Source organism: Pezoporus flaviventris, unplaced genomic scaffold (genome assembly GCF_033815535.1).
Source record: "Pezoporus flaviventris isolate CSIRO_AGI_PZ_B2104156 unplaced genomic scaffold, CSIRO_AGI_Pfla_v1 ptg000086l, whole genome shotgun sequence".
In the NCBI taxonomy this organism is placed as follows: domain Eukaryota; kingdom Metazoa; phylum Chordata; class Aves; order Psittaciformes; family Psittacidae; genus Pezoporus; species Pezoporus flaviventris.
Window position 1 is genome coordinate 294,563 of NW_026892634.1, and position 24,984 is coordinate 319,546.

At 38.8% G+C, this 24,984-nt stretch overlaps 1 long non-coding RNA gene across 1 annotated transcript; it reads left to right on the forward strand.

Moving 5' to 3' along the window:
• The first annotated feature begins 373 nt into the window (after positions 1-373).
• On the forward strand, positions 374-14,475 carry LOC133280716 (uncharacterized). The gene is made up of 3 exons (XR_009747274.1): positions 374-461; positions 8,200-8,278; positions 12,638-14,475. It is a non-coding gene; the product is annotated as an uncharacterized LOC133280716 (long non-coding RNA).
• The last annotated feature ends 10,509 nt before the right edge of the window (positions 14,476-24,984 follow it).

The following is a 24,984-nucleotide window of genomic DNA, read 5'->3' on the forward strand; positions in this document are numbered from 1 at the left end:
ACTCTCAGGTCAGTTAAGTAGCTAATCTCTCTCCACTGCCTTTTCCTGTTGGTCTCCACAGACTATAGTTCTTCTTAGCTGGCCTAAAAAAACACTCTGCAGGCAGAAAGCTATGACAAAGTATTTAGCCAAAGGTTCTCTTTCCTCCCTGTGTATCTGCAGAGGCTTCTTTGTTTGTTGTAACTGCTTTTTTCCCTAGTGCACTGGCCATATGGCAGATGTCTGTAGTGCATAAAGTGTCAGGCACTCCACAAAAAAAAGGCATTCTCATTTTAAGGTTGTCAAACATATTTGCAATGACTCCTCATAGTGAGGTTTGCAACATCCTTTAACAGGTGGAAACAGCAGTGAGTTTGCATAAACAGAGGTAGATCAACAAGCACAAGCAGGCCTGTGGGATAAACCCAAATAAACTATGGTAGGGCTTTGGCATGACCCATTTGAAGAATGACAGAATACAGGTTCCCTATGAGACAGCCAGCTGTGTATAAATTGTAAGATATTATATAATAATAAAAGGGCATTCAAATAAACTTGGTTCCAAAATACCCTGCATGCATTATAAATGTCTGATAGATGAAAGCTATTCAACAACTGCAAGTAATACAACTCCCTTACCTACAGCCCTACAGTGTGCTGTTGTCAGAGTACTACCGTCTACATGAGGAAACATTTGCAGTGGTTTGCCCTATTTTTAAAATATGTGATATTCTTTTGTTGTTGGTTGGTTTGTTGTTTTTTTTTTTTACTTATCTCTTATCTTTTGGTAGTCAATTTTCCTTGAGTTTATTTGTTATCAATACAAGTGCATACAGCTGTATTTGAATAACATCTGAAAGGCATGTCTGTCAGTGCCTGAAAAGGAGAATCAAATACGGTCTGAAAAGGCAAAATCATTGGCACTGCCAAGGCTTTGATGGTACAAGCTTTAATTTTCAACTCATAGTGGCAGACTAAACTGACAGTATCAGAGCACTTCACAGATTTGTTTTTAAGGGGCGCTGGGGGAGGGGAGGTTGCACTGCGAGGAGAAGGTTGGAGCTAAATGAAGTTTAAAAGTAGAATGCACATCTATCACCAAACTTTTAAAATAATGGAATGTAAGTGCCTTTGAAATCATATAGAATAACAGAAGGTCTTTTAAGGGTGAGTTCCTAGTAAGAGTTGGAGAAGATTTCTGTTGTCACTTTCAATACAAATTTCTTATTACTACTGTGGGAGGCTGTTAAGTGTGAGCCACTCTCTCTTCTGTATGTACCCAGGATAAGTCAGGGGACACTCACTGAACTGCACAGCCCTTAGATTTCCAAAGCCTATTTCCTCAGCTGTAAAACTGAATTACAGTACCTGTTCGTTCTTCTGTAGAGCCTTCCAGACAAGGTGTAATGACTGTGCCTGGCACTGCATGGAAAACCAAACTTACATCTTGACACAAAAAGTCTTCAGCTGGCACACAGCATGGGCTGGATGTTATAACTTTCTACCAACTCAAGCTGTCATTTTCCATGTGAGAGCATTCCCCCTCCAGTCTTCAGGCATCTACCTCTTTATACAACTGCTTCCAGGGGGATTGCATGCTACAGCTGGAAAACTCGTTGCTGAAATTTTCCAGTGTTTCAGAGGGCTTCTTTCTGCCTAAAATGGGTGTTGCAGTTAGAAGTGAGAACTTCTGAAGACAACAAATAATTTTAAACACAGTCATCAGATTATGCTCCTTGCCAGGAGGTAATGCCTTTCTGATCTGTAATTTCCTTTTCCAGTAGGACTGTCAGTGGAATGATACACTCATTACCTCATTGCATGAGTTTGCTTATCTAAAAGCAACTTAAAAATGTTCCAGCAACTGAGTAAATCTAAAAGTGAAACTTTAAATGCTTTAAATGTGGGATATGGCACTATACCAAGCACTTATTAAACAGACAAGTATAAAGAGTTGTGAAAATATGGTTTTTACTGATTTTCCAGACCAAAAGTTCTGGAAATGATCCATACACTGTTATAGGTTATAATGAATATGACATCAGAAGCAAAGTGGTGGTTAGAGAAACATTGCTCATTTATTTGTTAATTTTATTATCTTTACCGGATGTATAGAATTTCTATAGTATTTCCCTCTCCCCATTACAGAATGTCAGATTGAAACTAAGTTTTTTATTTTTCTCTAAATACAAATTTGGTGACCATTGCAATACTGACCCAAACCCTTTCTCTTGTTATTGCCTCTGAGGAAAGCCCAAGTAAGTAGAATTAGGTACAGTGCATTTCAAGAATTTAAAGTGAATGAAGTCATGGTGACATGGTTTAGTGTGAGGTGTTCCTGCCCATGGCAGGGGGGTTGAAACTAGATGATCTTAAGGTCCTTTCCAACCCTAACTATTCTATGATACTATGCCTAAAGTGTGTTATAGAAAGCACTGAAACATCACTCTGTTGCCAGTGCTACAGATCATAAGCCTTTATTTTTATAGTTGTGCATAAGGGAAGCCAGTTACGCAAGAATGTGTATTACTGTGGGCTGATCTCCACCTGTACCTTTCCTTGACACCCTCCCAAAAGATTTCTGTCCTTGACCAGGGAGTCTGGTATTATCTGAACAAGCACAAGTGTTTGAAAAGTCATAAATAGATAGGTAAGTAACCATAAAATAGAGATTTTGAAACAATTGCTCAAATGTAAACTACTTTGTTTTACAGCTTCAGTTGCTGGAATATATCTCACCTCATTTGTCTTACAACAATGCTAAACAGCTGTAGCTAGTGCAGATCAGCTTCATATTTTGTTGCCTTAACCTTACTGCTTAATTTAATAATACGAGTTTGATTTATTTTGGGGTTTTGGGTATCGTGTGTTTTGTTGTTCGGTGGGTGTCATGGTTTAAACTCAGTCAGACAGCTCGTTCACTCACTTACCCCCTTCTTGCTCTCCCCCTACTCCCGGAGGGATAGAGAGGAAAATCAAAAGAATGCAACTCCCCTGGGTTGAGATAAGAACAGTTTAGTAACTAAGGTATAACACAAATCACTACTGCTACCACCAATGATAATAATGATAAAGGAAATAACAAGGGAAGAGAATACAACACCTCACTACCCGCCGACCAATAACTCGCCCCCCCCCAGCCCGACCAAGCACCGACCGATACCTCCTTCAACCCTGCTGTGAACTAGCTCTTCTGGGTAACTCTCAGTTACATCCTGGGCATGATGTGCTGTGGTATGGAATACCTCTTTGGTCAGTTTGGGTCAGGTGTCCTGTCTCTGCTTCCTCCTGGCTTCTCTCCTCCCTGGCAGAACATGAGGCTCAGAAAGTCCTTGGTCAGACGAAAACATCATTGTTATCAGCTCTGTTCCCAGGCTGAAAGTCAAAACACAGCACTGCACCAGCTACTAAGAAGGAGAAAAATGACTGCTACTGCTGAGCCCAGGACAGTGGGTTATTTTGTTTGGTTTGGTTTGGTTTGGTTTAGTTTAGCTTTTTGCTTTTTTTTTCCTCTACTGGAGCATTAGGGTTTTTTGCAATTAACAATTTTTTAGAGTGTAACATTTCCAAGTCACTTCTTCTCCTAGGATTGTATCTTCAAAAAGAAATCATATGAAGATAAGGTGCCAAATGATCATATGGTCAATAATGTACACATCATTGTACCATAGGCTTATATGCTTATGGTTTCTGGGTTTCTGGGTTTTAAATTTTGTTAATACTGATTAAGATTCCTATGTGACATGAGTAGACTGTAGTTATAGAGACACCTTTTTTAATGTAAGATGTCTGGAAAGGTTCTCTAAGATGTCAAGATTCAATTTGCTTGTGTCTTTCTATAGACGCTAAACAGATATATCTTTTTTATTGCCTATATAATAATTCTCATCCTTCCTTACATTATCGTATAAAATCCCACTGTCTTCCCTTTACCATGGGATTTTCAAAATAACATGGCTTTGGCACTGGACTCGTATAATTTTTGTCAGTTCGACTGATTATGAAACTGCAATCCAAATAGGCTTAATAGCTCCCTAAATAAGTATTTAAATATGAATTCTGATGAAGACTTACAGATTACCGTAATCAGTAGAAGTTGAAAAACTAAGCACTCCCTTTGTAATCTACAAGGAAACTTTGGTCTGAACATACGTTTGTAAATGTCCACATACATGAAATGTCATTTTTTGTCATGAAAATGCATAAGCAAGGAATAGCAAGCAATAGACAAGACCAGCTTGTCAGGAGATTCACAGTCAAACTGACAAAGCTGTACTGAAACCACTGAAGAATTAGAGAGTGATTTTTATCTGCATGATAAAAATAATGGATTTTATTTTTGTTGTTAACCTTGATCTAAACGTATTCTTTAAATGAAAACCTGCTTAATTCTTTAGTAGTATATAATAATTTTGTATATATGCCAATGTTTAAATAAGATAGTACCGTGAAATAATTTTCAAATCAGCATGTCTTTTGAAAAGTTTTTTTCTTCTGATTTCCTTGAAATCACAAGTGACTATTTAAATTCTTGTTAGTTTAGAGTCACCCATTCATTCTTTTCTCTCTTTAATTTGAATATATTGCAATTCAAAGGCTTTTCTTTGACGCTTCCCATCTAAAATAATTCTCAAGTGCAGCACTGGCTTCTACATTGGCTATGTGAAGTATTTTGCCTGGACACTAGTTGATCAAAAATCCATAGAAGCAGGAAAATTGTTTTTCAACCTACATCGACTAAGGGAGGCTAGAAATCAGCAATGTTTCTACACTGTATGTTATATTCCCACCTAGTGAGGAAACATCTACCTTACGCGTATCTTCTATGTGGCGGTTAATGATGTGCGTATAATCTACTATTCAGCATAGGTCCCATTCAGAAATCTAGACTCACACAGGAAGTGCCTACATTGTTCTCCCTGACTGCACTCACAGCTCTGTGACTGAAGTTATTGCAGGACAAATTTTATTTATATTTTATGATATTAGAACATAACCAAAGTGTACTAAAGTTTGGATCAGGATGAAACTTTCTGCCCTAATATTACTGAACAATTTTAATTTCAAGGTACTGCTACATAGCAATGCAAGAAGAAAATAAATTTCTGACTATTTTCTTTACTTAATAGTAATTTATAGACCTTACTTTTCTTGTCTAACAAGCTGTACTTCTCAAATAAAATTTTATGCCTTACGTATCTTACTAATGAGCCATTAGAAAGACTATAAAACATAGAGTTCCACTTGCATGACAGTAAAACACTTTCTTAGTATCCCTCTCATTACATTTTTTCCAAAATAATTTTTGCAAGTGCTATGTACTTCTTCAGAAATATTAAAATAATAAATGTAAGCTAATCTCAAAGCTAATAACTTTTTTTTAAGAAACAGAAATCCCATAATAATCAAGTAAATAAGAAAAAAGGAGCTATTTTGTGCTCTCTATGTGGCAGAGGTTCTTTGGAGAATATCTGATACCTTGCTAGGTATGCTGTTAATTAATAGTAGGTGCAATTGGTAAAGCAGATCACAGCAGAATGGATATGCACTCAACAAAAACCACTTCATTGGTGATTTTCTTTTTGGGCTGAGATCAAATATAGTGCTTCACAAGAATATTAAAGGAATCAGAGCTATTAGGCTCTAGACTAGGAGCTATAAAGCAACAGCAAAGATAGATAAAAAAATAAATTAAACACATCTCCCAGTTCAAAATACATGGCCATAGCCCTAGCCCAACAAGGAAGAGACAGAAAAATTTGCAGGATGAGTAGGCAGCTTTGCAATGAACATGCATTCTAATTGTGTACACCAGCACATGAAGACTACTGGGAAGGGATATCTAATGGACATAACATTTTATTTAAAATGAAATCTCAAGTGAAATCAAAAATCTCACTAGAAAAGACCCCTAGGGTTTAAGACATGACACTACAGTACATGCAAGATACATGGATGAAAGTTATTGGCATAATTACCTTAAAAATGGACAAAATTGTAATCCTGTACAATATAGTACTAGCAAAAGCCTGGCATCAGCACTCCTGAATAGAGGAAAATGGAAGGAGGGAGCCTGTAGCTACAGAGGTGGAGAGTTTTGTTTGTTTGCTTTCCTTTTTTCTTTTTCAAACAAGAAGCCAAGATTAGTCAAAATAAACATTTATTGTCATTGCTACACAACACCAAATCAGCATTGCTGTATCCAAGAATAAAGTAATTACAAATAACAGAAATATAAGGTCAATTAATACTTGAATTCAAGCTACTTTTCATTACATTTTGCAAACCCTTAAAAGAAGCAGATCAAGATCCTGAATTTTCACACAAGACAAGCAGACAAGTACATAAGTAAAAAGTCTGTGCATCATCAAGAGATTTCAGAGACAGTGCTAAAGATGAGCCCTTTTTAAGCAACTCGGACCCACTATGTCACAAACAGTATATGCCCCTACCTGCTACTATCAGTTAAGAGAGGGAGCTTTCTATCAAAATGAGATTTTGTTTAAAGACGTCAGATAGTAATTCCACAGCTTGATATGAAAGAAATATGGTTTTTAGTGTACATGAAAATCATCACGGACCTGAAAAAAAAAAAATCAAATAACTAAATTATTTTTTTCTGGCTTCAAACTGATAGAGAAACTGAGAAATAAAAATGGCCAAAAGTAAGCCAAGGCAAGCAGAATAGCTGATATTGCCAACAATGTAAAAAATATCCCTTGGAAGAAGCAGAGGTTCTTGCTGTCAGAAAAAAATAACTGTTAACTTCCCTGAGACAGTCTTAGTAAAGCACAAGAAAAGAGGAGATTATGTATGACAGCTGTTTTTTTAGATGAATTATCTGTTATGGAAATAGCTCAGAGATGCTCACATTTCAACAAAATACAGGTGAAATACTGTCTTCTGTTATTCCTATGAAATATGTCTTAATGGAAAACAGCGGGAAAGTAGAATTTCCAATCAAAATGATGCAGTCCGGCTCTAATGCCTCCTTAGTTTTGTTAAAAAGTGGAACTCCACTCTTGAAACATAGCTTCTCACTACTGAATTTTTAAAACCAGCATTAGAAATTAACATCAGGGTAGCCTGGGACTTGCTGGCATGTACAGGCAAAGAAGGTGAACCAATAAACTTAGAATGTGAAGTTCCAGGAATTACCAACACTTTGTGAAAACAAGGATGTGTCCATCTCTGATGGGAAACAGCTGTCACTAACAGCAGAAACAGGTGGTAGCCAGACATATATGGGCACAGATAAGTGACATCTACAAATCCCAGCAGGCAGAGAATTAAGGTGTAGAGATGTTTGTTCAAGAAATCCTCCACAGAGGCAACGATAACATCAGGCTGTACTAGTGAAGTCACAGAACACATCATGGCTAAAAATAGAGATCAAACCGAGCTAAACAATGTATTGAGATCTACAGAGTATTTCATGAATAGCACTTCAGCCTTGCTTACTGGTTCTAAGTCTGAAATTTATTATATACTGTTGATGATTACTAGCTGTTACATTTGGCTAGGGAGGAGAGAGATGAAGAATTGTGATTTTTAAGAGCATGCATCCTGAGCCAAATTGTTTATCATTAACAACAAAAGATGTTGATCAGCAAGACAGCTAATGAGCCAGGCATATTTTAGATTCCCAGATTTAGAGCAGCTTCTCACACTAAGACAACCTCTATATTGCAGAGACATGACTTTCCCAAATTTTTTCTTTTCCAGACAAACATGGGTGGTTTTGGTACCATTACAGGGGAATCAGAAGGACTCCCATCTCCTCAGCTTCACTGCTTTCAAAGTTTAAAGAATGTTGGAGGGTTGGGGAGAGGAGAAGAAAGTGGGGAAGGGGCTCCTCTTTGTCTTGAGTGCAATGACAATGCACTTGCCAAAAGCTGAACAACAGATACCTCTCATAGTGTCAATAGCTAGAAGTGTCTGGGAACACTGTAATTAGTTCATTCAAATTTACCTCACAGACTCATAAATTTTAAAAACATATGAAATACTAAACACAATCAGAGAAGCCTATGACTGAGAATTTGTAGTCTACTTTGTGAACCTCCTAGTAGATGAGTGTGTGTTGGAGGAGATGAAGACCACAGTATTTTGCACAAGAGCTCTTGATATAAGCAAGGGGGGGGGGGGGGGGGGAATGAGGGGAGTGTCTGTTCATTAGAATAGTTTTCCTTTCCATATTTTATTTTATTCTATTTCCAGGTCTGATACATGGATGAGTAGTAATTCAGGACCCAGAACCAGTACATTTCACCAGGAGGAGTTCCCTGATGCTAGGAAAGTTTTCTCCTGGCAATTTGCAGCTAGTTTACACTTACACTATCTTGATATGTTTATACTTCTTTTTCTATGATTTACAAGTATTTCTGTTCCACAAATCTCTGTGTCTGCATAGGTGCTGACTTACTAAAGATAGCTTATGTATCCAAGATGCCGACAAGAATGTTGTTTTCTTCACACAATTTAGTTCTTCAGATTATATATTCTGATACATAGTGATATTAGGCAACAAAACCAAAAATAGACTCATAAATATTAAAACATGCAAATTATATATTTTCAATAAAACGTCCTCATTTGACTTTACAATGTATATCCAGCTTTGCTTTTTAGGAAGACAGAAAGGTTCTTTAGACAATATACTGTTTCCCGCTGAGCTGCGGGATGCTGTTAATAGGCTGCGAGATGTCAGGGAAGCTGAGAATAAGCAGGACCGCTTGCTCCTGGCCCAAACTGTGCAGGGGCCTCGAGCTTCACCTCTACCTCATGAAGGAAAGAAGGAGGCTGTTAACCTGGGAAGCTGGGAATTAACGACAAAAAAAAAAAACAACAAAAAAGGAAGGAAAAGGACAACCAAAAGCAAGGAGCTTTCCCCTAAATCCCCTGTCCCCACGCAGAACCGCTTTGCTGTCCTGCAGGGGGATAATGAGGAAACGCACTCGAGCCAGAAACAGCCGGCTGATGCACTGGTAAAGAAGATCTCTACAGGTGCTGCTAGGAAAAAGCGGCGGGTCGTAGTAGTATGGGACTCTACACTGAAAGGGACAGAAGCACTCGTCTGCCGGCCAGACCCCGTCTCAAGGGAGGTGTGTTGCCTACCGGGGGCACGGATCAGGGATGTGGCAGAGAGGCTGCCTGCTCTAGTAAGTCCCACGGACTATTACCCACTCCTGGTGATACATATGGGTGCTAGGGATATAGATAGTAGCAGCCTGGGGAACATAACGGAGTACAGAGCCCTGGGGGAGGTGGTTAGGGGCTCTGGAGTTCAGGTGGTCTTTTCATCAATTCTCCAGGGTACAGGGGAGGACCTAAAAAAAGGTAGGAGGATTAACCAGGTTAATAACTGGTTAAAAGGGTGGTGTCATTCCACCCCAACACACCCACTCAGTTGCCAGGACCTATAATGAGTGCTTGAAGCAATGTAGAGATATCCCAGCCGCTCCAGCCAATGAGCCGGCTTCAGTTGGATCTCGGCTCAGATGCCTCTATACAAATGCCCGTAGCATGGGGAACAAACAAGAGGAATTAGAGATGTGTGCACGTCTACGGGGGTATGATATAACAGGCATCACAGAAACATGGTGGGATGGCTCCTATGACTGGAGTGTTGGAATGGAAGGTTACAGGCTTTTTAGGAAGGACAGGCCTGGCAGGCGGGGAGGGGGAGTTGCCCTTTATGTTAGGGATAGGCTGGAGAGTATGGAACTCTGTCTGGGGACAGGTGAGCAGTCCACAGAGAGTTTGTGGGTCAGGGTTAAAGGGAATATAGCTGCAGGAGACATTACTGTGGGGATCTGTTACAGACAGCCTGATCAAGGAGAACCTGCGGATGAAGCACTCCATAGACAGATAGGAAAAGCCTCACGCTCACAGGCCCTTGTTCTCATGGGTGACTTCAACCACCCTGACATCTGTTGGAAGGACGGTACGGCCTGGCACAAGCAATCCAGGAGGTTCCTCGATTGTGTAGAAGACAACTTCCTTCTGCAAGTAATAGGGGAGCCAACAAGGAGAGGTGCCGTGCTTGACCTTGTGCTCACCAACAGGGAAGGGCTCGTTGGGAATGTGACTCTCCAGGACAGGCTTGGTTGCAGCGATCATGAGATGGTCATGTTCGAGATCCTCAGGACAGTGAGAAGAGCGTGCAGCCAGCTCACTGCCTTGGACTTCAAAAGAGCAGACTTTGGCCTCTTCAGGAACCTGCTTCGGAAGGTCCCATGGGATACAGCCCTAGAGGGCAGGGGGGCCCAAGACTGTTGGTTGATATTCAAGGATCACCTGCTGCAAGCTCAGGAGTGTTGCATCCCAACCAGAAGGAAGTGCAGCAGGAGGGCCAGGAGACCTCCTTGGATGGATAAGGAGCTGCTGAGGAAACTTCAAGGGAAAAAAGAGGCTTATAAAAGGTGCAAGCAAGGACAGGTGGCATGGGAAGAGTACAGGGATGTTGTCCAGGAAGCTAGGGACCAGGTTAGGAAGGCTAAGGCCCAGTTAGAATTAAACTGAGCTAGGGGTGTTAAGGATTACAGGAAGGGATTCTACAGGTATGTAGCAAATAAAAAACAGACTAGGGAGAATGTAGGCCCCCTCAGGAAGCTCTCAGGAAAACTGGCTACACAGGATTTGGAGAAGGCTGAGGTTCTGAATGACTTCTTTGCCTCAGTCTTCACTGCAAAGGCTCGGACAACACCACCCAAGACTTGGAAGGCAGATGCAGGGACTGTGAGAATGAAGACCTTCGGCCCACTGTAGGAGAGGAGCTGGTTCGAGACCATCTCAAGAACCTGAACGTGCACAAGTCCATGGGTCCTGATGAAATCCATCTGCAGGTCTTGAAGGAGCTGGCAAATGAAGTTGCGAAGCCGCTGGCCATCATATTTGAAAAATCATGGCAGTCAGGTGAAGTTCCCGACAACTGGAAAAAGGGAAATATAACCCCCATTTTCAAGAAGGGGAAAATGGATGACCCGGGGAATTACAGACTAGTCAGTCTCACCTCTGGGCCTGGCAAAATCTTGGAGCAGATTCTCCTGGATGGCATGCTAAGGCACATGAAAAACAACAAGGTGCTTGGTGACAGCCAGCATGGCTTCACTGAGGGGAAATCCTGCCTGACCAATTTGGTGGCCTTCTATGTTGGGGCTATAGAACTGATGGACAGGGGTAGGGCAGTTGATGTCATCTACCTGGACTTGTGTAAAGCCTTCGACACTGTCCCACACAACATCCTTGTCTCTAAATTGGAGAGACATCAATTTGATAGGTGGATCACTCAGTGGATAAAGACCTGGCTGGATAGCTGCATGCAAAGAGTTGTGGTCAATGGCTCAATGTCCATTTGGAGACCAGTAACGAGTGGTGTCCCTCAGGGATCGGTGTTGGGACTGGTCTTGTTTAACATCTTTGTTGCTGACATGGACAGTGGGATTGAGTGCGCCCTCAGCAATTTTGTCAATGACAGCAAGCTGTGTGGTTCGGTTGATGCACTGGAGGGAAGGAATGCCATCCAGAGGGACCTTGACATACTTCTGAGGTGGGCGAATGCCAACTTTATGAAGTTTAACCATGCCAAGTGCAAGGTCCTACACCTGGGTTGGAGCAATCCCAGGCACAGCTACAGGCTGGGCAGAGAAAAGATTCAGAGCAGCCCTGCAGAGAAGGGCTTGGGGGTTTTGGTTGATGAGAAATGAACATGGGCTGGCAGTGTGCACTTGCAGGCCAGAAAGCCAACTGTATCCTGGGCTGCATCAAAAGGAGCGTGACCAGCAGGTCGAAGGAGGTGATCCTGCCCCTCTACTCTGCTCTTGTGAGACCTCACCTGGAGTATTGTGTGCAGTTCTGGTGTCCTCAACATAAAAAGGACATGGAACTGTTGGAACAAGTCCAGAGGAGGGCCACGAGGATGATCAGGGGACTGGAGCACCTCCCATATGAAGACAGGCTGAGAAAGTTGGGGCTGTTCAGCCTGGAGAAGGGAAGGCTGCGTGGAGACCTCATAGCAGCCTTCCAGTATCTGAAGGGGGCCTATAGGGATGCTGGGGAGGGACTCTTCATTAGGGACTGTAGTGACAGGACAAGGGGTAACAGGTTAAAACTTAAACAGGGGAAGTTTAGATTGGATATAAGAAGGAAATTCTTTCCTGTTAGGGTGGTGAGGCACTGGAATGGGTTGCCCAGGGAGGTTATGAATGCTCCATCCCTGGCAGTGTTCAAGACCAGGTTGGATGAGGCCTTGGGTGATATGATTTAGCATAAGGTGTCCCTGCCCACGGCAGGGGGGTTGGAACTAGATGATCTTAAGGTCCTTTCCAACCCTAATTATTCTATGATTCTATGATTATGAACTATGCAAATCCTAGCCTGTCTTCCTTCTGAGTAGAAAACTACAGATTTCTATTTCCATGTTCCATGCCTAAATCAGCTTTTTCATTTTTATGATTAAATTCATTGCTCATATGAATCATTCTGATAGAAAAGCATCAGTACCCTGAAATTTTCCAAATAGGTATAGAATTAGTGTTTATTGTAGCTTTATATTTCCTAAGCAGAGTGATGTTGGAGTAAAAAAAACCCAACAAACAAACAAACAGAAAACCAAAGGAAAAAAAACTCACTTTATATGCTTTTCTTCTGCAGACAGATCCATCATATGCTGAACTGTATAATACTAGAACAGAGTCATAGGAAGAGAGGAGATAAGGCGTTGCTTAAGAAGCCAAATCAACTTATTACCCTAATATCTGGAATGAAGCAACTTCAAGGAAAAACAAGTCCTTTCAAGAGGTTTGGTTTGGTTTTGTTTCTTTTTTAATTCTGGAGTGAATTTTGTAGTTCTATTTTGAAAATATCTTCTTTGTAAAGCATGTGTATCACCAATGAAGTTAACTATCTCACATATCATTTGTTGCATTTTCTGTTCACTGTAAATAAAACAAGCAAACTGAAGAGTTAGCAAAGAAAAGGGGTAAAAATGAGTGAATGGAAAAAAAACCCTATCTATTTGTATAGATAAATACAATGAGCTAGATCCAATTTTCTCATGTATGATGAAACACACATGCAAATGGGTTTCTCAGCCAAACCCTAGACTGCACAGTGTCTCCAGTAGGTGTTTTGGGCACCCTGATTCCTCCCAAAGCCAACTCACAAACCTCTGCTGTCTACTTGGCTTTCCAAACCATTTGCCCTACTCACTGTCAAGTCTGGCTTGGCTTATGCCAGCGATAACACACAGATGTAGTAGCAGTGTCCACATGGACCAGCCTCCTGGTTGCTTTTATCCTATACACACAGGCGGCCTCTGACCCACAGTCTAAATCCAGTAGCTGGCACTTACACCTTCACACGCAGAAAAGAGAATATTTTGCCTTACCTGGGAAAATAGTCAGAAATGGAGTTTAATGAGAAGACAGGGCAGACAGCGCTGATCAGGTACAGAGCATGGCCAGGCACACATACTGACCAGAAAGCTCTTTACGTGCAGCCAACACTTAGGCCCTTATCCCCCTATTTTTTCATACTTGTCCCTCTCAAAACCAATTTGATTCTTTCATTTCCTTTCTATGGTCCTTCCTTGAGCATCCCCTACTAAGTTTTTTCTAAAATGCTGTTCCCTGCATAGCAGGGTAAGTCCTGTACTGCAGCAGGTAGCACGCTTCTCAAACTGAGAGGTGATGAGGTGACTTTCTGCTGCCAGCCTGGGGCAGTGGGGCTGACACTTTCCTGGGGCAGGGGCTCAGGCGTCTCATGAGGCTGTTGAATCCCCCCACCTGCCAGTGACATGCTGGGCTGCACAGTATGGTTGAAAGTAAGCCTTTAGTCACATACCTGACAGAACTTTCTCTCCCTCGTGAAATGCTGTCATCTAGTCCTAATTACCTAGTAAATACATAGCAGCAATAGTGAATAGCTACTAGCTACCTTATTTTCTACAAAAAGCATTTTTAGTTAAGTTAGAGCTCTGCTTATTAACAACTTCAAAAAAATATACCAGGAGGCACACATTTAATCAAAGTCTGTGAACTTGAATTGCCTTAAGAAGCTATTAGCTCCTTTAAGGGAAATTAAAATATTTGCACCAAGCTAGGGTGAAGCTAAATGAAAAATTCATAGAGTACAGAATGCTTAGAATAAAAGGAACTTTCCTTTGCAGTGACTGAAGGCAGAAGTAAGCTAGTGATCCTTGCTGAAGTTAGCATACATCTAACCTAAAATTTAGCATATGAATTCTATTCTGAGTCCCTCCAGCAGATGGAGGAACTTGCTAAAAATCTTTTCCACTTTAGTGATGGAAAATAGAACACCTTAAGACTCCAGTTTTTAAGAAGCAGTGTTATATTTTCTTAAAAAGTGACAAAGGTAAAGCTGCCCACAGCCTCCATTTCCATGATTTATGATTCCATGATTGCAGCAAATACTGCCAAGAAAGCTCAATGTGTAAGGAATCCTTTAAGCACTTTTTCTTTTTTTCTTTTTTTTTTTTTAGATTATTTTTTTAACTTTTTATATATTGCCTTTAACTTGCTCTTAAGGTTTAGAGGGGAAAAAATATACTATTAATATCAAAATAACTTGCTCTTTCTAATGACAAAAGCTCGGTTTGTCAGTGGATATGAGATTTTTGAAGGCAGTCATTAATTTAAAAATAAAAAATAATTAATTAAATGAAATCAGTTGGTTTAATTTATTTGAATACCCATTTTTACAAGAATCTGTATGCAGTTTATTCTTTCCCTTATACTATGCCAGGAGACATATTTTATTTAAAGGCTTCCATAACTTGCTTAAAAGCAAATGTAAAAAAAAGCCTTAGCAAAAATATTTATAAAAATATAATTAATGTGGTTTTATCATTATTTTTTCTTAAATATGTATCACCTTGTCCTGACCAGCTTGCTCAGAGATTATCTCAAGCTTCTTCCAGCATTTTAAGTGTCTGCATGTAATCTTGTACTATGTATTTCAACTAATACTTGCTTTTAAAAGATTTGGGTTTTTTCACCTTCTACATAAGAAGGAACATGAGTGGATTGGAAGAAAGATGAAAAAGATATTCCAGCTTCATGGTTACAGCATACCTGTATGTGAATTATTCCACATGCCTTCAGTAAAAAAGCAGCCTTCTTCATTTCCCCACAACACCATCTTCTTTACTTTATGAACACCAATATAATAATTTTTTTAAAAATAAAACTCTAAACCATGAAACTGTGTTTGGAAAGGATAGCCTAAAAAAACCCCAGTGTGTCCCAGATATTGCTCTCAGGTTTAATTTTCGACAGACATATATCCTTGCATTTTTCATACAGACGTAGTGGTTATATTCTTTCCCAAAGGCTTCAGTTTTAGTCTAATTAGACAATGGTTTGCTAGCTATTTACCACTCTAAAATATAGGCAAGTTATTCCAAAGAATCATACTGTTCCACAAGCTGCAGGTGTTACTAACACTGTAAACTAGCAAAACAAACAGTATGTTTTTACATGTAATACAGAAAAAATACCCTTTGATCTGTGGTTGTGAAATATGCAATCTAAAATCCATTTTTATTTCCCCAATATCTCTTAATTTTTTAGAGAAAGCTTGGTAGTCTGAGAGATAAAGAAAGACCCATCTCACAGTGAGCTCATAGAATCCTACCCGACAGCTGAAAGTGAGGGTAAGAGTTGGCAGCCCTCAAGTCTTTGAAGTAATAATTGTGAATACAAAATCAAGCTGTATCTTTTTTGTCTGCTCACAGACATTCTGTCAACAGAGAAAAAATCCAAGTGCATCCAATATGTCCATCACCAAGCTGTCTTAATCTGCATAATGCAGGTACTGTCACTAGAAGTCCACAGCAACATCAGTTCCCTGGAACATGATTGTCCTTACTTGTAAGGATATTATGTTTTGATGCAGCAGCCTAAGGGAGAACTTTTACCTAGCTGAAGATCCTGAGGAACCCAGAAGCATGACAGCAATCTCTGAGCTTGAGTGTGTTGCTTCCTTTGATGTTAACCTATTTATACACTTCCATTCTTAAAAGCTGGGAGAAAACACCACTTGTTGTAGCAGGTTAGAATGTCATGCCAGCTATAGAAATAGTATGTCTCCCTCTGCCTCTTCCTCTAGCAGAATCTGGTATTAGCCGGTTCAAAATGTCCAAGAACCTTTGCTGGGGATGTGATAACCAAACTGAATGTTAGCTCCCTAATCCATCTTTGTAGGTACATCTCCAACTTTTTCTACTTTTGCCACACATCTAAAGATTTTTCCAGTGAGAATAGAACACATAGCTTCACTCAGTTTTAGGCAGATTGTATTAAGGCACCAATATGAGATATTTAAACAACAGAATCAGACTTTACAGTTTTTGGTGGGAGCAGTGCCTTGGTCCGTTCTGGTCCCAGTATTACCAAAATGAGACCTAAGATTCAGGTTGTTTTTTTCTGTAAGGACCCTGAAAACCTTATGTCACATACTCTTCAACTTTTCATTCAAGTTATCTCACTGCTCTCACTTCCGCTTATATTATAGCCCTTGTAAGAGTCTTAGGAGTCAGAAACTGTGGTCTCAAAAAACCTCATTTTACATATGGTTGTGGGCATATTACTAATTAGAAGGAGAGGCACAAGAATACTTGAAGCCTTCTGAAGGAAAAAAAAAGTTACAAGATTTAGAATTTTCAAACATTTGAAAAAAGTGTCTGTTAGCCTGCTGGTTGTAAATTAAATCATAAAAACATGAATGAAGAGCATTTTAGAGACAGAGAAACTAGAAAATCAAGTAAATACAGTTGGAGCTTTTTTTTTTTAATTACTGCGTATTCCATTCTTCGATGTAGGGGATTGTCTCTAGGAAGAAAAAACTAACATTTATTTACATTTAGATATTTACATTTAGATTTTAATTCATTACATTCACACTGTACCAGAATCCAAAATCATTATGCAATATGCTTAGTATTAGTGGAGAAGATATGAGCACAGAGGCCAGACGCACAGAAGTCTGACACTTGAAAACTCACTTCTTACACTACACAGCTTAGACAAAATGTAGTCCTCAAAAAAATCAAGCCAGTTCTAGAATAATAAAATCTGCTATTTTTACAAATGAGACTGATCTCAAATCATTGCCACATTGTTGCTCAGTCTAAAGCTGCTTAGTCTTTCCCTTTATTTTGAGGTAATGTTTGTCCTGTTTTTTAACCAGTATCAACATTTTCCACAGGTTTGGTACTCACATCCATCATGCCTGTTGCTAATTTGTGCACCACATATGCACAATTCAGCATTAACCCCATTTACCTTCCTTTGGGAGGTCCAATAACACATTTACACATTTTGTTTGCAAATCCTATAATTTACTAAGGGCTGAAATACAACCAGCCCTGCAATAATAGCTTAAAAAGTCTAAGGAAAAAATGAAATCTCTTTGGATTTCACTGAATATTCTGATCAAAAGCATCTATCTGCTATATTTATTGAAGAAAATTTTGAATTGCTTTGTTGTGGACTGGGACACGGAAGAGAGAAGCAGCTGTTTAAAACACGGAAAAGCACTGAGCTTGGACTTGTCAGCCTCCGCAGAGGAAAAGTCAAGAAGGTGGTAAGAGTAGAAAGAGGAGAGAATCAGGATGGAGATGGATACCAGTCCAGAGCAACTCTTCAGAGTGTGCCTCCAATCCCTGACAGCACGGAGAGCTTTTTTTAAACAGCACATGCTGCAGAATTCCTCCTCCACACTACACACAGACTGTACAATTCATCCAAGCCAACCAGGACAACTGTTAGTTTTCCCATGAATAGAGTCCTTATTTAAAAATCTTTCTGGATGAATTCACTGCATTTTGAAAACCTTATTCTAGCCTAGCAAACGGCACTTTCATAAAGTCCCTTTATAAGTCTTGGCTAAAATTATGTAATAATAATTTTAGATCCAGCAGCTAAAAGGACTAATTTTTATGACGAGGTCAGTAAGAGGGAGAAGATGATGATGTATGGTTTGGTGGCTGCAATCCAGTCCAAACACTCAGCAAAGTAAAGTAAATAGTTCTTGTCTGGTCTGGTCTGCTCTTCCTACCTGCACCTGCTGAAAGACTCATTGAGGTACAGTATATTATTAACATGTTCTGCAGTCAACAGTAGTTATGAGTTTATAAAATATTAGTCTGCTTGTTAAGAAAGAAACTATTTATTCTTCTTGCAGGAGATACTTACGATTCATTTCAATTGTGCAGATAGAACATACATGCTGTCTTAAACAATAAAAAGCTAAAAGTATAGTCTCTAAGTATTATAAGACACAACTACACAGAAATAAATCTCATATTCACATATATTTTCCTCTTAATTGCTATCTAGGCTCCTAAATAGAGCTTTATATTGCCATATTGTACTCCAGGTTCCTAAAGAGAGAAAGAGAGCTTGAGCAAAGAGAAGTAATGCTTTTGCTGATTTTCACTAAGTTCCATGCATACTTAGTCCCACAGCCAGATCATTCAGTTTGTGGTCCTTAAGATAACTTGAGGAAGCTGCCATTTTGAAGCAGTCTTTCCTGAAAGAAAAGCCCCAAATATACAGTTTGGTGTTAAAACTTCATATTCTAAGCACTCAGCAAATAGAACATTGCCATTTCAGCAGCTCCTTCAGGTCAGAACTTTTCTTTTTCTGTCCACAATAATGCTGACTGGCATATCCCAGCACCATGGGAGAAAAAAGATTTCAGTGCATATAGGGCTAAAGTTCCAGAACAGACAGCCATGGTCAGAGACATTTTGCATCCAAAAAAAAAAAAAAAAGATTAGGAGAGTCAGTTTTCTGCTGAAATATTTCTTGGAAAACTCTATTAACAATGTCAAAACACCTTCAGGTATGATTTATTGTGCAATGGAATGAACATAATCCAGCTCTTGCAGTAGTCTGTAGAGAAACCAAGGCTTTTGTTTGGTTTTGTTTGTTTGGAGTTTGTTTTGTTTTGTTTTCTGAATTCTTCTTATCCAACAAAGGGCCACTAAGCTGATGAAGGGGGCAGAGCATTTCTTTTATGAGTGAAGGATGAAAGAGCTGGTACTGTTCAGCCTTGAGAAGAGAAGGCTAGGAAGGGATCTGTTCAATGTGTGTGTATAACTGAGGGGAGGGTGCAAGGAAGACAGAACCTGGCTATTTCCAGTGGTGCCCCATGACAGGACAAGAAGCAGTGGGTACACACTGAAGCACAAGACGTTCTGTGTGACCGTCGGGAAACACTTTCTTATTGGTGGGGTGGCTGAGGCCTGGCACAGGTTGCCCAGGGAGATGATCAATGCCTCCACCCTTGGAGATCTTCAAAAGCCATCTGGACATGGTCCTGGGTAGTGAACATTAAGTCCTTCTGGTCCATCTGGTCCAACCCTCCTGCTCAGCTCAAGCAGGTTGGACCAGATACACTCAAGATCCCTTCTAACCTTAGCTGTTCTGTGATTATGCACACATGTGAATTTAAGAAATGAGCCTGTGTGGATGCTAGACAAATAAGACAGGTAGGAATATATTGGATTCTGCTGAAATGACATTATCTTGGTGCAGGTCAGGAGCTCAATAGAAAAATGGGCTGGTATCTTTTCTAAGTAGCACTCCTGTGTACTACTGATCTCTAGGGCAGCTATGTTCCTGCATAGTAGCCCTCTACATGCGTTTTGCTGTCTATCCCCAAGCTCAAGAGTGGATACATGGCAAAATGGGCTGATCACAAAATGGGTGTATAAGAAGCATGAATATCAAGAAATGTCTTCATGTGAACATGACCAGGTACTTCCAAACATCTTTATGTGAGGCACCAGTACTTCCAAAACCAAGTTGTATTTGAAAATTATAATATCCCTACAAGGTAAATTTTTTGAATGGTATTGTATTTAGCAGTGGGTAAATCAGAAATGTTGATATTATAAATATAGCAAAAAAGCAGGCAAGAAAAAACAGGAAACAAAAACTAGCTTTTTGAGATTCGGCTGACTGGAAGTAAAATCTAAAACATTTCAGCTGATGGCTGACAACTGCAATGGAGTAAGAACAGGTCTCTTCTGCCTTCACCACTGTATCTATCTATAAGTAAAAGAATAGAAGCTTTGTTAAACTGTGATGATGTAGAATATTGATTATCATGCAGGCAACAGGGCATTCTAATGGTGACTTTTCACCATGCTAGTGAAAAATACCTTTGCCTAAGCCTGAAAGCCATTCCAATCCAAAACAAAAAAAGAGGTTAAAGGGACCTTCTGTTCTTCTGCTGAAATAGATTCTCTTATGTGACCTTGCAATTTTTGCAGGTGTTGTGGCCAGACTGACAGTTAGTACTCCTAAACGGTGGCAGCAACAATAATTTGGAGTAGTAGGTGGGCTGATCTAAATCATTTCAGCCTTGCTTACAATACTGCTGTCATAAACTAGCTAACCTTATTAGCTGTGCTTTGTGGTTTTTTTTTATTTTTGATAAAGGATGTCGAAGTCAGCCCTGCCACTCTCCATATATGTGCTCTGAACAAATACAAGATCTCATCTTTCTGTACCAACAAACTGACACACAGGAGCAGTAGGTTCACATAAAGGAGGCAGGGTGAAAATTTCACCTAAACATTAATGACTTTTATTTGTTCAGATTGGTCTAGCATTCTCAAATTGCAATGCAATTTTCAAAATCTTAACCGGGGGGGGGAGGAAATATAATAGTGATCAGTGTTATAGTGTTTCATAAAATCAGGCTGAAATAGAGCAACCATTTACATATTGTTGTATGGGAAAATATCTTGTTAATAAGTTGGGGGAAAAATAATTAATTTCCCATAACAGCAAATATGGTGTACTATACAAAGAATGTACAGCCCAAATATTGGCCCTTGAAATGAGGATTTGAAGTGAGACCTAAAAGTACTGAGATGTTTGGTATTATAAGTAGAATTGTTGCACATTCCAGGATGAAAAGCAAGATTCCTAACAACAAACAAAAATGCTTGCTTCCAAGAAAACAACTACACTTGTTGGGAAAGAGACTGTGCTTAGTGTTCCAAGCCCAGTCTCTGATAAGTGTAATTTTTCAATGTATGCACAATATTCTCATATGACTTCTAATTACCACCTTTGTCTCTTGTCTGTGCATTAATATCAAGTGACAAGCATATGTTAATGCAAGAAAATAAGCACTCTTGAAGCTATTCCTTTGTCATTCTTTTAGCAGAGGTTTTGTTTTGAGGTTTTGGGGTTTTTTTGCCTTTAAAAGGTAGAATTTTTGAAGGGAAGTTTGTATTATCCCTCTTCCCAGATCAGCATGCAGAACACAGTAATGGAGCCCTCTTTTAGAAGTGCCATACACCGTTTCTGAGCATTGTCAGTTCTGCACTTAAGCAGAAATGGCCAGGAACACCTTAAAGAGCTAAGGCTATTATTATAGGTACTGCTGAGCAGAAACAGAAGGAGTGTAAATGGAGACACACAGAGGGGGAGCAGATTCTTTGGCTAGCCTCCTTTGGCTAGGTAAAGAGTTGCTTTGCCATCCTAGTGCAATAGGAATGTTTAAATTGGGTCTCTATTTAAAAGAGGAGTGAGGAGAGAGAAAGAAAACCATAGGAACAACCTTTGAACTTCAGTTCTTAAGTTTCTCAAAATTTAAATTCAAATCCAGCATTTAGAATAATCCCACTATGAAGTTTGTTACAAGGTGCAGAAAAATCTCTGGAAGCTGTGACCTTGACCTAGAATTTCAATATTGGATTTTGAATCCAATTTGAATTTGAAGTAAACTGGACTTGTTGAATTAAATCAGACACATTTTCTCCATTTTACATTAGCAAAGGAACATTTGGTGTCACATAAGCTGGCTTTCATGCTTATTCAGGAAACTTTTTTATGCCTTGAAAGTTTTTAGTCTGCATGTGTTAGTATGTTCGGTGCATTAACCATTTGCACAGTTCACCCATTAGAATCTGAGCTTATTTTTTTTAAGTCTGTACTAGGATGCTGTCATCTCTACTAAGGGACACCAATCACAATTAAATAATATATTTATGGTGTGCACCTTGTGGGTTTTACAGGGATATTGCAGGATGTAGGTACTCTTACTACAAGCTAGTTGAATCTTTCTTTTTTCATACATTCCCTTTATTACATCAAGTAGGAGTATGAGCATATTACAGATGGACAGACAGAAAAGGCATAGCTGAAGGTTGTTTTACCTGTTTATATCTTATCATATTGTAAGCATTCTGGCTGATGTACTCCATAAGGCTAACATTCTGCTATTTTTTTGATAAACTTTATAAAGAAGAAATGCCACCTTTGCTATGGTTGCAAAATTAGTATTAAAATCAACTATATGTTCACCAGCTGTCATCAGTACTGCATTTGGAAACATGTACTCCTGACCAAGAACTGCACAGTGATATTTTGAAACAGCTGGCAAAATCTCTTTCCTTCTATTCCTCTTGAAGTATAGCACTTTACTGGTAAATGCTTTGCTGAACAATTTGTGGAGCTCACGGTGTGAGTCCTTATAATTAGAATGAATTTGCAACACTGCTGACAGCACCATACCTGCACTTTGTCAAACTGATCCCACTCATCTCTGAAATAAATAGATTAAATGAAGCTGTTAAATTCTGTATGTCAGAAAAGTTATTCATCAATCCTGAAATACATGACTATGTGTTCTAGTAAAAAGACTGGAAAAGTTTTGTTCCATGGCCCCATTAATTTTATTGCAGCTAATTATATATTATACCTTATGGAGATATTTCTTTCAGATATCGCTTATTATCCATAATGGACTAACTCCTCACTGAGCGTTAATGTCTAGAAGTAAATTGATCAGGAAAAACAGTTTAAGTCCTTTCTGGTTGTAACATGAAAAAAACAATAACACAGCGTAGGGTGTAGCCTAAGTTATTCAGGGATAAAGGAGAATCAAAGTTGTTTTGCTTGTTTTTTCAGAAGAATTTCAAAGGTATGACTGAGTTCTGTATTTCTGACTTACTGACATGATAGTCAGTAAGTGGTCTAACAATCCAGAATTTTTTTAAATGCATCTTTTTGCTAACACAGAGGGATCTCATTTAGTAAGTCATGGAGTACTAAGAATGAACCATAAAGGCATTTCTATTGATCTTACTATGAAAGCTCTGAAGAGCCATGTACCTACAGATAAGTACAATTTCATCCACTCTGTTTCTATTCACATGCAATAGATCAGTTTACAAAAAATCCTTAGGAAAAGATAGGAAACTATTTGCTAGGCATATACAACTAGAATTTAGGAATATCTCAACTCAGGTCATACTCAGTATGTTGAATTCAAGACTGCAAAAGTGATCAGCCTTTCTTATGAAATTTAGGCAAATTCCTTTGAAACTTTTAAGATAATGTATCCACATTTCAGTACACATGTAAATGAAAGGCTTATGAACCAACAGGGCAAATAAGACCTGATTGGTAGCAATTCTGATAAATTTCAATCACATCTTGATCTCTCTGCCTTTGCCATCATGTTTGTCACAGTACTTGTTAGTTTAGGGTGTTTTTTTAACCTTATGACACAGCATTCAAGGTTTTCTAAACTCAAGAGTGACATCACATATCCATTCTTACTCATATATGAAGAAACGTTTTAATATCTCGTAAAATATTGGGAGATTTCATTATACTCTAAATTCAATGTAAGTAATTGTATTTGAGATAAGTTATGGTACTTCTGGAAAGCTGAAGATACAATGGCTTGGATTTAATTTTCATTGAAGGAAATGGAAACACTTCAACTGATTTAATGAGTCTTGGGTTTGATCCAAGATGCACTTTGACTTAATTGGACCATTCCTTGGAGTAAGTGCAATACCTACTTGAGTACTCATATGCAATGAGCGTTTGTAAGATATAGTCCTTAGATGTGAGCATCTGAAAGGGAATAAGAAACATTCTTATGCTGTAACTAGTTAAATTTCACAAGAGATAAACACCATTGAAGTTTTGCAAAAGTAAGAGTTATTTTTATGTTAACATAGTAGAACAACACATCAGGCATTTGCCTTTCATATTTCTGCAAAACATCAGTAGAAATACATACTTTTTCACATGTTATTACAAACTAAACTTCCAAGGGACTGAAAGAAATAGATTCAGAACTATGTATTATAAATCTAGTCTTGTAGCTAAATATAGTAATGCCTTGGTATATTTATTTAATGACACAAAATAAGCAGTACATACTCTCCTTCACTCCTGTGAGATCTGTTTCCCTCTTTACCATCTGTAATAAGATTATCAGTATAGATAAAATATGGAAAATATGGTTTTAATATAACCTTAATCATAATGTGTTAGACTGTATTAATGTGAAGCTTTTTCTACCCAGCTGTGACACAATGCCTTTCCTGATTCCCTATCCACTGCAAATGTGAAATGCCTTCAATTCATCATTGAAGAGGCAGGTTAAGTTGTTATTATCACGTAACTCAGCTTGACACAGAATCAAGCCAAAGTAGCTGGGTGCAGAGGAGATGATCTGCATGTACTACCTACACAGCCAGTGATTTCTGCAGCCCTCCACAATCTTCTGTACAAAGTAAAAAATAGTATTTGGCATTCTAAGGACGTATTTCCTCTCATCTACACAAATTCAGAAGGAAAAATTTGATGAGAAAAATCAAAGATAGAATATTATGTAAGAAAATGTTTCCATCTCTGTCCAAGATGTCCAGTCTTTCTTACAAGTCAGAGTACAGAATTAAGTGCTATCCAGCTCTGCTCTGCCAAATATGCCAGTGTAATCTGTATTTCAAACAATTTAAGTTTGTTATTTTTCCAAATTTTATGAATCTTTCCAAATTTTCCAAATTTTATGCACTGGATTGAGTTAATCTAAAAAAGCCTTTACGTTAACAGTATTAAAAATGTAGTAAATAAATGACTTTAATTTCTCTTTAAGACTTTTTTCAGATGTACTCTAAGATATAGTAATTAACAGGATTTAAAGATAATCACAATA